The sequence below is a fragment of the Mus musculus genome, chromosome 2, assembly GCF_000001635.26.
Source record: "Mus musculus strain C57BL/6J chromosome 2, GRCm38.p6 C57BL/6J".
In the NCBI taxonomy this organism is placed as follows: Eukaryota; Metazoa; Chordata; class Mammalia; order Rodentia; family Muridae; genus Mus; species Mus musculus.
The window spans coordinates 156,402,194-156,412,158 of NC_000068.7; the positions used below are offsets into that span (position 1 = coordinate 156,402,194).

Sequence of the window (9,965 nt, forward strand, 5' to 3'; positions counted from 1 at the left end):
TACAGTAGCCATTCAGTAAGCAATCCAGTCCAGTCCGATTGCCTGGCTGGTCAGCTGCCTCAGGTTGAGTGGGCCCATGACATTCCTCTCCATGACTCATGACAGATCCCTTTCGACACAGATGTCCATGAGGACTTCTGCATGTTTTTTGTGCAGGGTCTGGGACCTGAACATTTTTAATTATAAGACTCAACCTTGAGGACCAAAGCTAGTGTACCAACAGGGAAGGGGGCTTAGGAAAAGCCAGTGATGGAGCAGGCAGCAGGAGTAGGAGTCCAGGCCCAGTGGTGGACAGCTGCAAGAAACAGCAGGGCTGGGGAAGAGACTATAAGGTGTCCAGACCTCCTACCTCAGGAATCTAATTCTATACCAAAGTCAAAATCTGGAGGAGCTGGCTTGGTGTGTGAGTGCCTCCAGTAAACATCTGACCGTCTGTCTTTTGTTCCTTCGGATATGGGAAATCTCTGTGCCCTGCTTTGCAGAAGGGGCATCCTGTAGTCCTCCCAAATTTAGATCTTCCCTGTCATGTCTATGTGAGGCTGCCAGGCTGATCTCCAGGCTTCATCTCCAGGAAGACGCTCTTTGCTGTAAGAGGGGAGGAAGTACTGGCTAGAGAGTTTTTTTTTTTTAAGTAAGTGTATCGATTGCATGGGTATGCTATGAATTATATCTATTGCTATTAATGCTAATAAAATGAGAGCATTGGACAACCTATCTCAGCGGAACTCTAGCATGCTAAGATGTTGTTGTCTCTCCATTACTAAGAGGGGCCTGGCTGCCTCACTGACTTCATTATAAGCCAGAGGAGTGTGATAGGAGGAAATGAGCAGCTTCTCCCCCAGGGCCCTCGGAGCATGCCTTTGGATCTCAGCCAGTATGGGCAGTGGGCTGACTTCTCTTGGGGGGTGGGAAAAGAGCACTTTGTACCCCATTTGTTTCTACATTCTTCTGCAAGCATTTAGTAAGCACTCCGTGCCACCTCTGCTCCAGATGCTCATCATGTCTCCGTGGAGCACAGGCACGGGCTCCGGGAAGCCTTTCCTGCGGATCGAGATTCTGGTCCCCTCAAGGCTAGGTGCAGAGTACCCGTCATTTGCTTTCTGACCTAGATGAACAGTGGGAGAGGTGGGAGAGAGTGAAGCCATCAAGAGTGTGCTTGCAGCATCAGGATGACATAGGACCTAATTGAAATACAAATCCATGGGCCCCACAGTAGGTGACTGGGAAATTCTCAGGGCTCTCTCTAGTCCTCTATGGTTTTAGCAGGTCCTCTAGGTGATGCTACCAGGAGAGAAACACTGGTGCAATGACTGAGTTTGTCAACTCTGGTGTCAGAATCCCCAGAATGCCTCTCTGGGAATTTCTACCCTACTACCTGGGAACTATGTGCCTTGGACCTACCTAGTTGTGGAGTCCTTTTATGGCTTGAGTCTCCTCAGTTGTACAAGTTGCATAATTATAGTTGCTTTAAACTGCTGTATTAAGTACTATAAAGAACTTAACATTTCTATTCTGGGATTGTATCCTGGAGACGTATTCCTGCATGTGCCGAATAACATAAGCACAATAATATATTGTCTACAGTAGAAAAGAAACACCCTAAATATCCAACAGTAGGGGTTAGGGTGTTCAACAATGTTTTGCCACATAAGGATTAAGATATCTTTTTTAGTTCTTAGTTTTACGCTAGAGATCAAATTCAGGATCTTGGGACTGCTACACACATGGCTTATCATCTTTACACAGGTCAAGTGTAATTCTTGTCAATACTCCTATGAGAAGAACTTCCAAATAAAAATGTGAAAGGTACAGAACAGCTTGTGTTTGCAAAGAAAAATAATTAGGGGGGCAGGGGGTGGGTGCTGGGGAGATGGCTCAGTCTGTGAAGTGCTTGCCATGCAAGCGTGAGAACCTCAGTTGGCATGTCCAGCATCCCCGTGCAAGCAGAGCGCAGAGATGCATATCTGTATTTCAAACACTGGGGTTGTGGAGGAGGAGACAGATAAGATCCTTGGAGTTTGCTGGCCAACCAGCCTAGCCAATCTATGAGCTCCAGGTTCAATGAGAGACCCTGTCTCAAAAACTAAGGTGGCGAGCTGCTGAGGAAGACTCCCAATAGTAACCTCTGGCCTTGACACGCACACCTGCATGTGAGTGTGGACATCTGCGTGCACAAGTCCACAAAGACACAACAGCATCTCAAAGTGTTTAGGCAGCTGTGAGTTCATATGCACATATATTCTCTGAAATGAGAGTTTTAAAACTGATAATGGGAGGAGGGGGGCTGGAGAAATGGTTCCGTGGTTATGAGCATCGGTTGTTCTTCTAGAGGACCAAGCACCACGTGGCAGCTCACAATTGTCTATCTGTAACCCCAGTTCCAGGGCGTCTGACACCTTTACACAGGCATACATGCAGGCAAAATACCACTGCACATGAACTAAGAATAAATAATTAAAAAAAAAATTTTAAACTGACAATGGTAGGAGAAGGAATATGTAGCTGGAAATAACTAAAGGAACATATATTAAAATCTGATCTTATCCAAAAGTCTGAGAAGAGTTGAGAAATTAATTTTAAAGTACACATACCTTTTTTATGACCTTAAAATTTTGCAAATTTGCATGCATTTTCTAGTCACAAAAAATGAACTGGATTTTTTAGGGGGCTGGAAAGATGGCTCAGAGGTCAAGAGCACTGGCTGCTCTTCCAGAGGTCCTGAGTTCAGTTCCCAGCAACCACATGGTGGCTCACAACCATCTGTAATGGGATCTGATGCCTTCTTCTGGTGTGTCTGAAGACAGCTACAGTGAATTCATATATGTAAAATAAATAAATTATTTTTTAAAAATGAAAAATTTAAAAGATAAGAGTTCTTAGCACAGCAGGGTGGTGGTGGTCACACCTTTAATCCAAGAACTCAGGAGGCAGAGGCAGGCAGATCTCTGAGAATTTGAGACCAGCCTGGTCTACAGAGTGAGGTCCAGGGCAGCCAGGGCTACACAGAGAAACTGTCTTGAAAAACAAACAAACAAACAAACAAACACCAAGCAAACCAACAAAGTGTCCCTAGTTGTGTGCCTGGCAGGGCCAGGGGTAGCTGGGATGGCTTTCCCATAGTTCGGGACCAATGAGTCCAAGCAGAAGACCAGCCCAGAGCTACTGGGGATGCAACCACTCTCTGAGCTTCTCTGCCCCTCTCGTCATTTGATATGATCTATGTGTTTCCATATCAGAGATAGAAAGGGGGTTCAAGGTTTTCTCTAGTGTCAGACTGAAGAGATGGCTCAGGGCTTAGGAACACTGTCTGCTCTTCCAGAGGTCCTGAGCTCAATTCCCAGTAACCACATGATGGCTCACAGCCATACTTGGATTTGATGTTCTCTTATGGCTTGCAAGTGCCCATGCAGATAGAGCACTCATTTATACATTAAATAAATATTTTTAAAAAATATTTTCTAGTGTAATCTTTCTCTTTTATTCACCTTTCTTGGCACTGGTGACTAAACCCAGGTTCATGCATGCTGTGCTCTTAACCCCTGAACCCTCTTACTGTTTGTTTGTTTGTTTGTTTGTTTGACTAGATTTATTTATGTGTATGAGTGTGTTTTGTCTGCATGTATTAGGTGTGTGCACTACATATGTGCCTGATGTCTGTGGAATTCAGAAGAGGGCATCAGATGCCCTGGAACTGGGGTTGCAGACAAAAGGTTGTTAGGTTGGCTGCCGGGAACCTTCCCCACGAGCAGCAAATGCTCTTAATTGCTGAGCCAACCCCTACTTTTATGTTTTCATTTTTATGTCTGTGTGTTTCTGTGTGTGGTGTTTACATGTTATATATTCATGTATGTACATGACTACAGAGGCCAGAGGTCCACGTCAAGTGTCTTTCTCAAACACTCTCCACCTTATTTTTTTGAGACAGGCCCTCTCCCTGAACCTAAATGTAAGACACCCCCCCACCCCACCCCACCCCACCCCGCACCCCCACACCCCGCACCCCCGCACCCTGAATCCTCTTATTTCTTACACCTGTGTTGGGATTACAGGCATGCCCGACATGCCCAAACATCTTCATGGGCGCTGGGGACCTGAACAGGCCTCACGCCTGTGTAGCAAGCACCTCCCTGAGCATTTTCCCAGTCTTGAACACTTTTATTTTAAAGATGAAGAAGCCAAGCCTTAGTGAGAGTCCATTGCCTCAGAGAGGACATAGCTAGACCCAGGCTCTCCAGAGAAGCATGGGGGTCAGTCCAGGGCTCTTTCAGGGCACCCTACATTCTCTAAACTTCTGCCTTCTCCTCATTAATTGTTTTGCTTAGGACTCCTCAGCTGGCTCAGACCAGTTGTGGCTTAATTCCCAACCAAATTCCCAGTTTTAGACTAACTTCTTGCCCTTCCCTATGAGAATTCTCTAACTTGGGGTCACCTCTGACCAAGAGTGCCCCTGCTTTCTCGATGCTGCGTCTCGCCTGCGCAGCCTGCCTGGGATGCCTTCCTTCTTCTTGTCATTTATGAAGACTAAGGTTATGTTCCACTCTCTCTCTGAGAAGTATACCCTGATTTTTCCAACACACAAAACTTTTTCCCATCTCTGAACTAATGCAACACATTCATGGAGAAACCTTTGCATTTGGCAAGACCTGCAGGATGGTGCTTTGTGCAATGGCAAGTGCCAGAAAGGGCTGGCTCCTTATCTCTGACTCTGCAGTTCTGCAGGTATCAGGTCTTGTAGAGGACCATAGCCCGTAGCTGTCCCTATTGTCTCAGGATGCTCTGTGAGCATGCCCCCGAGCTGCCTGGAGGGTGGGGGTGGGGGTGTGGAGGGGAGCTAGTCTGCAGAAACTGCTCTGCCTGTCCCTTCCCTGATGTTTACTTGGCCCAGAGGCCTGACTTGATGAAACCCAGCCCCGTTGCTGAGCACCTTGGGAGGCCTCCTTCCAGGGTCCCTCTGTGCTCAGACAGTGGCCCTTTGTGGAGGAGAGGGAGTGGATTGAAAGAGGAGACTCTGGAAACCTTTCCCTCCCCTGCCTCCGGCAGCCTCCAGCAGCAGCTCTGGACTGTCCTGTGCCTGGGTGGCCTCTGCTTCAAGCTGGAGGCTGGTGAGGTGAGGCAGGGCCTCTAGGCTGCCAGCTAGGCCGGGAGAGTGAGGAGGGGGTCCCACAAGGATGGTCCATTGAACCAAAGCCTGCTTTAACACTCTGCAGGCTGCTTACTATAGATTCTCCAAAGAGGATTCTTTCCCGCCTCTACAGGCCAGGGGACACGTTCCTCATCAGCCCGGAACCAGGAGGCTCCCAGGCTAGCATAGAATGTTACGCTTTGTCCCTTTCATCCAAACCTTAGGGACTCCTATACCCAGTAAAAAGATGGGGAATCTTAACATGGAATGCCAAGCCTGCCGTAGTAGGAGTCAGAGAAAGCGGGCCACCAGTGTACTGCCAATGTGGTAGTGAAAGAAGAACCCCCAGCCAGGTGTGGTGGTGGCACACCCGCAATCCATAATCCTAGCACTTGGCAGGTGAGGGCAGAATTACTGTGAGGTTGAGGCTAGGCTGTGTCACAAGATGATATCCACAACCCCCCCCCCAAAAAAAAATGGGCTGGAAGTGGCTTAGAGAGTAGGACCACTGGCTGAGCAAGCTGAACTACTCAGGACCCGTGTGGAAAGACAGATGTGCTAGTTAGTGTACATCTCTAATCCCACTGTTCCGAGAGGGGAGGGGTGGGGCGGGAATCTGAGAGCTGGGCTGGAGTATTCACTGGAGGAGAGGGAACAAGAAAAACCCTGCTTCAAAACAAACCAAAAAGGGAGAACTACCTCCCTGAAGGGGTCCTCTGACACACACACACACACACACACACACACACACACACACACACACACACACACACACACACACACACACACACCACCACCACCACAACAACCCACGAACAATTAAACCAAGCAAAAAAGGAGCAGTCAGAGGCTTGGATTCCAGTCCCTGCTGAGCCACTTTCTGGATGATATCAGCCAGCGGCTTCCCTTTTCTCTGCCCCAGCTTCTCAATGCACAATCACAGAGGCGGGATAGATAGCTAGCAAGGAGTTTTGCAATCCTGATTCCCCCACCCCACCCCAATTCTTTGATCACTGAGAAGAAAGGGAGGAGTGAGTGGGCTGGAAGCAGGTGACTGGCATGCTCACTGTGGATGCTCCGGGGATTCGCCAGCAGTCGCTAGGCAGCCTCTGCTCCCTCCGTTGCTGGGATCTCCTCCCTCTCCAGTGCCCCCCCTCGCCTTCCCAACCCACTCCGAGGGCTTCTTGTAATGAGGTCTAGGAGCTGTGGGATTTGGATTTGTCTTATTCTACTTTTGCTCCCACAGAGAGGGACTCTGAACGACCATGGGTGTCATTGACAGGTCTTGGGTGGTGTGGAGAGAGGAAAGGAGTCATGGAGATTAAGAAGGAAGGTAGGGCCGGGCGTGGTGGCGCACACCTTTAATCCCAGCACTCGGGAGGCAGAGGCAGGCTGATTTCTGAGTTCGAGGCCAGCCTGGTCTATAGAGTGAGTTCCAGGACAGCCAGAGCTATACAGAGAAGCCCTGTCTCGAAAAACAAAACAAAACAAAACAAAACAAAAAAAAAAGGAAGGTAGGATGGGAGAGGAGGCGCCTAGGGAAGAAAGAAAGGAATGGGAACAGGGGGTGGGGGGAAGAGTCAGGTGTGGGAAGAGTCAGGTGTGGGAGTGCACAGAATTTAGGAGGCAGAGGCAGAAGGATTAGGAATTTAAGGCCAGCCTTGCCTACTAGTGAGTTTGAGGCCGGCCTGAGGTAAATCACATTCTGTCTCAAAAAGGGAGAAGGACTGGGGACTGAGGATATGGCTCAGTTGGTAAACCACTTGTCTTGCAGGTATGAAGATCTGAGGACCAATGTGAAAAGCCAGATGTCATATGTGTTGACAATCCCCACGCCAGGGATGCTGAGTCAAGTGGAGCTGTGGGACATGCAGGCCTAGAATACTTGGTGTATAAGTACCTTGTTTCCACAAAGGGGTTGAGAGTACCTGAGGAAGAAGACCTTGAAGTTTACGTGTGTGTGTGTGTGTGTGTGTGTGTGTGTGTGTGTGTGTATCAGAGGGAGGGGGTGGGGGTGGGGGGAGTAGAGAACAAAGAAGGCCTGGATGGAAGAGATGAACAGGACAGAGCCTGTGGGAAGCACACACACACTGTGACACATACAAGTGGGGGCAGCTCGGTTTGTTCTAGGACCACAAGCAGTTCAGTTTGGCTGGAGATAAGTGTGTAGACAAAGCTACCAGCAGACTGTCTGTAGGAAGTCTGCAGCCTGGGACTGACAAATTCAAATCTTTTATTTTCTTCTGTTCAAACCCAACATTAAACTTGGTAAAGCCCAGAGGAGCGCTTTTATCCATCCAAACCTTCAACAAGGGATGGCGTCCCATCCAGCTCTATATCCCCAGAGTGAAACACAAAGTCTGTGCCCAAGAGACAGTCAACATGGAGTGCTTAGGGGAGTCACGGCCAGGACCTGGGCTCAGAGAGTCAGAAGTTCCAGGTTCTCCAAGAGAGATCCTTAAAGGATTATAGGAACGCCGGGCGTGGTGGTGCATGCCTTTAATCGAAGCACTCGGGAGGCAGAGGCAGGCGGATTTCTGAGTTCGAGGCCAGCCTGGTCTACAGAGTGAGTTCCAGGACAGCCAGGGCTACATAGTGAGACCCTGTCTCAAACAACAGCAAAAACTCCAAGAATTATGGGAGACCAGAAGAAACTAGAACCGAATTTCTGCTACTTTAACCAGGAAAGCTCCGGTGAAAACTGATGTGGGTTAGAATCTGTTGCTTCATCAAATCCTGGTCTCCTGGAGGAGAGCCTCACAGGGAGGGTTCTGCGTGTGAGTGAGACACGGGGCTCTGCGTGTGAGTGAGACACGGGGCTCTGCGTGTGAGAGAGACACGGGGCTCTGCGTGTGAGAGAGACACGGGGCTCTGCGTGTGAGAGAGACACGGGGCTCTGTGTGTGAGAGAGACACGGGGCTCTGTGTGTGAGAGAGACACGGGGTTCTGTGTGTGAGTGAGACACGGTGCTCTGTGTGTGAGTGAGACACAGGGCTCTGTGTGTGAGAGAGACACAGGGTTCCCTACGAAAAGGGGGATTCTTACTAGAAGAAGGGAAATTGACCTTTTTTGTATTTTAAGCAGAAGTTTTAAAGGGTTTTCTTTCTTTTCTTTTTTCTTTTTGTTTTTTGTTTTTTCAAGACAGGGTTTCTCTGTGTAGCCCTGGCTGCCCTGGAACTCACTTTGTAGACCAGGCTGGCCTCAAACTCAGAAATCCACCTGCCTCTGCCTCCCAAGTGCTGGGATTAAAGGCTTGCACCACCACTGCCTGGCTTAAAGGATTTTCTTATTCTTGTTTTATGTGTGTGAGTGTTTTGCCTGTGTGTGCATGTGTGAACACATATGCAGTGCCCACAGAGAAGAGGATCCCTGGAACTGGAGTTATAGATGGGTGTAAGCCATTTATGTGGATGCTGTGAACTGAACCCAGGTCTTCTACCAGAACAATAAGTGTGCTCAACTTCTGAGTCACCTTTACAGCCATGTGCTTTCTTTCTTTCTTTTTTTTTTTTTTTTTTTTTTTTTTTTACATAAATAGCCCATTTATTGCAGGCTAGGCAAGTCTCAGACAGCAGGGCTTCTACTGGTCTTTCAGTTCCTTCAGTCTTCTGATGGCAGACTTCACTGTGACTGCAGAGGTGGTGTTGTAGGTCCAGGCCCCGCCAGCCACTGTTTTCATGCAGGAACCACAGTGCCAGATGCCAACGGCTCGTCTCTTCATCTTGGTCTTGCCACAGAAGGAGCAAGTGTACTTGGCGTGCTGGCTGATTTCAATTTTCTTCACCATTTTCCGGAGGGATGCACCATAGCGGGTTCCGTACTTGCCGACGATGCCGACCTTCTTGGTGCGTTTAGCCATGTCGCCAGACTTTTTTTTTTTTTTTTTTTTTTTTTTTTGTGCTTTCTTTTTATTGGTGACAGGAATCCAACAATCCAACTCCTGGCCTCAGACACTGAACATGTGCTATCCTGGGTACTCACCCAGCCTTAAAAAAGGGAAATTACGGGCTGGTGAGATGGCTCAGTGGGTAAGAGCACCCGACTGCTCTTCCGAAGGTCTGGAGTTCAAATCCCAGCAACCACATGGTGGCTCACAACCATCCGTAACGAGATCTGGCGCCCTCTTCTGGAGTGTCTGAAGACAGCTACAGTGTACTTACATATAATAAATAAATAAATCTTAAAAAAAAAAAAAGGGAAATTACTGGGGACTGGAGAATGGCTCAGCGGTTAAGAGCACTGACTCCTCTTTCTGAGGTCCCGAGTTCAATTCCTAGCAACCACATGGTGGCTCACAAGCATCTGTAATGGGATCTGATGCCCTCTTCTGGTGTCTGAAGACAGCTACAGTGTACTCATATACATAAAATATATTTTAAAAATTTTAAAGATTTATTTATTTATTTATTTATTTATTTATTTATTTATTATATGTAAGTACACTGTAGCTGTATTCAGACACACCAGAAGAGGGCATCAGATCTCGTTACGGATGGTTGTGAGGCACCATGTGGTTGCTGGGATTTGAACTTCGGACCTTCGGAAGAGCAGTCAGTTGCTCTTACCCACTGAGCCATCTCACCAGCCCATAAAAAAAAAATTAAAGGGGAAAATTATGTTTTCCTTTTTTTTATATATTTTAAATTGGTGCTAAAGACCAAGCCTAGGACTTTAGATATGGTTCTGCTACTGAACTACAACCCCAGATTAGAATAAAGGAGATTAGAGCCATGGAGTCTTCATTTATCCAAGGTGGAACAAGGGAGGCTTTTATAGCATCAAGGAATGTAAGGATGGGTTTAAGAGGAATATGACAACTGGAGAGGTGGCTCAGTAGTTAAGA

At 47.8% G+C, this 9,965-nt stretch overlaps 1 pseudogene; it reads right to left on the bottom strand.

The window, feature by feature from the left end:
- Positions 8,649-8,990, bottom strand: Gm14173 (predicted gene 14173; annotated as a pseudogene).